This window comes from Tupaia chinensis, unplaced genomic scaffold (genome assembly GCF_000334495.1).
Source record: "Tupaia chinensis unplaced genomic scaffold, TupChi_1.0 Scaffold144592_1, whole genome shotgun sequence".
Taxonomy (NCBI): domain Eukaryota; kingdom Metazoa; phylum Chordata; class Mammalia; order Scandentia; family Tupaiidae; genus Tupaia; species Tupaia belangeri.
The window spans coordinates 10,731-13,839 of record NW_006204452.1 but is presented as its reverse complement, the minus strand read 5'-3'; the positions used below and the strand labels follow the sequence as shown (position 1 = coordinate 13,839).

Below are 3,109 nucleotides of genomic sequence, written 5' to 3'. Positions count from 1 at the left end.
AAAAAACTGTGTATTTGATGACCACAGTAAGCTATATAGCCCCAGCTAGATACTATTTTATAGTATGTTCATTCTACTCATTGAGGTTTATGCCTAAAGTCAGACATGGGTTCTTGAGTATGTATGTATCAGCTGTGCTTGATATTGCAAATATTTAGACAAATTAATTTCATTAGCAAATCAATTAAATGGGAGGGAAAGGCATAGAAAGCAATCATGGATACCAGAGGCAATAGGAGGAGGGTTGGACAGGGCAGAGGGTTAGGGATATGGAATCAAGGATGGCAAAAAAAAAAAAAGAAAAAAAACCACAAAATATACAAGACATAAGAAATGAAAAATTGTTTGTTGATAACACGTATGTTAATGTACTTGATTGAGCCAACAAACAGTGTATTTTGGATGAAAAATTCATTTTGTATACTGTAATGATGTATAGCATATTAATGTTAAAAAAAGAAAAAATAAATTTAAAAAAGAGATGTAGAGTATACTAACAAATAAAATGCTTTCTTTTAATAAGAAAAAAAAGAAATAAAAAATTGTATTTTTCATATTAAAAAAAATCATTTCTCTCTTATCATGTTAGATTGGCTTCTTGAAGAACTTTACCAGCTCTTCAGCAATGTTTGTGCTGGCAAACTGTTCTTTACTTGACTCAAGTTCTGCTAAATTACCAAAGGAAACATTTCTGTAAGAGCTGCATCTTAGCAGTGGATACCCAGCAATTTCTCTAAGGTAGGAATTACACCCATATTGATAAGCTGAGCTTGGAGGGACTCTTTCTCATTGCTATAGTTCATCAGCATGCCACAAAAGACAGTCAAGAGTTTCTCATTGGCGGCATCTGTTACACTGCACAATGACCTTAAATAATCAATTATAATCTGTGTACCACCTGCTTGGCCAACTGCACTTTTGCCCTTATGGCCATCATAGCATATGTTTCCTAGGGCTCTGCTCATTTGAAGCAGCACTTCCTGATCTTTGCTATTGAGTAGCTGCACCAGTGGTAAAATCAATCCAGCATTCACCCATGGAAGTCACATAAATTTATTTTTGGCTACTTCTGCTATGACGTTAGCTACTTTGGCTGTGCAGGGAGACTGGGGAGTCAATAGATTTTCAAACAGCTGAAGTATTCCACTTCCTTGGAGCTTTTCACTTGTTTCTGCATTATTCTCGGTTTCTTGAAGAGCTGACCTGGTGCTGGCAAATTCTTTCAGTCTTGTTTGTCTGAGAAGATTTTAATCTTTTTTTCCCATATGAAGGATAATCTTGCAGGATATAATAATCTTGGTTGAAATTGTTTCTCTCTTAGAACTTTCAATACATCTTCCCATTCTTTCCTTGCTTGCATTATTTCTGTTGAGAGGTCCAGAGTTAGCCTGATGGGATGACCTTTGTATGTCATTTGTCATTTCTCTCTTGCCAGTTTTAGTGTCATGTCTTTATCTGTGGTCTTGGGTAGTCTGGCTAAGATGTGCCTTGGGGAAGATCTTCTGGGGTTGATTCTAACTGGAGTCCTTTGTATTTCTTGATGCTAGAGTGCCTTTCTAAACTCGGAAAATTTTCTTCTAGGATTTCATGGAATAGATTTTCCATGCCGTTATTAGTTTCTTCACCTTTTGGTATCAAATTATTATGATATTTGGAATTTGGGCGTTTTATGGAATCTAGTATTTCCCGTATATTATCCCCTTTTTTTTTTTGTTATTTTCTCTATCTTTTTTGGTGGTTCTTTCTAGGTCAGAGATTTTATCTTCTACATCAGAGATTCGATCTTCAGCATGATCTGGTCAACTTTTAATACTTTCAGGGGAGTTTTTGATTTCCTCTATTCCAGACTTTATCCTTAATACTCCATCTGGTTCTTTCTCAGAGTGTCCATTTCTTCTTTCATATCTTGGAATGACTTTCTCATCTCCTGTAGTTCATTGTCTCTTTTCCGTTCCAACTCGAAGAATTTGTTCACCATAAATGTTCGATATTCTTTGTCTGACATCTTGGTAACATCATTCATTAGCACAGAAGATGGAGGGGAGTTACTTTGTACCTTTGATGGAGATATATTTCCTTGTTTATTCATACTGGAGGCTCTTCTTCTACTTCTAGCCATTGGAAGATGTACTAACTTTTAAGTACCTGTTAGGTGAATGTTTCATTGGCTAGGAGTGTGTTTCCCTTTTGTTGGAAATTGATGTCAGCCAAAGTCTCTGTTCTGTTGTTTTTAGTAATGTGGTCTCAAAAAAGATAGTATAGTCAGGTGTCTGAAGAGCGAGATCTCCTTTTTCACAGCTGGTTCTGTAGAAGGAAGGAACCAATATGACTTTATATAACTAGAAAATTTCAGATCTCTAATTCTAGGCCTAGTAGTACCTCTGGCAAGATGGAAGAAAAAGACAAAACAACACAAGAGAAAAGAAAGGAGGAGAGAAAGGAATAAAGAAAAAGTCAGGTGCCTTCAGATGTACCAGGCTGCTGCTGGCTACTGCAGCCAAAGGCGCAGTCTGTGGAGAGAGGAAGGGGCAGAAATTTATAAAAGAATAGGAGACAGTAAAGAAGAAAAATAAGTGGAGGAACTTTCTACCTGCCTAGAGGTCTGGGTGGATCCTGGACTGGGGGATCTGGATGGGGGTCCATGGGGACAGTGTGCCCTCTTGCTGGCCAGGTGCCTTCAGATGTACCAGGCTGCTGCTGGCTACTGCCTGTTTCTGCATTATTCTGACCCAGGACTTGCAGCAGACAGTCCAAGCATCCTTCTAAACTATTCTCAGTCTTGTCAACAGCTGTTATCTTCCATTTCTTTAAGGTATCACTGAGATTATCTTACAAATTTTTTCTTCTTTTTTCTTGTTGACTCCTGTCTTCCAATCTAACTTCAAACGTCATCTCAACATATTTGAGGATAACTTCTAGATCTTCAAAATCCTAACTACATGTTCCTCCCAGAGGGTGAGGATCCGGCAGGGTGAGGCAAAAGGCTCCACTGCTGGTGGTGTGGCTCAAAGTCATCCATCTATCTCGCTCTCTCTCCCACAGGCAGGGAGGGGCCTACAGGGGCTGGTCACTGGAGAGGAGCATCTGCTGCAGCAAGTGGCATGGGCAT

The 3,109-nt window shown here is 38.7% G+C and overlaps 1 pseudogene; it reads right to left on the bottom strand.

Annotated features, from left to right (window-relative positions):
- Window positions 1-2,829, bottom strand: part of LOC102495996 (rap1 GTPase-GDP dissociation stimulator 1-like) — a 6,079-nt pseudogene extending 3,250 nt beyond the window's left edge.
- Window positions 2,830-3,109: the final 280 nt, after the last annotated feature.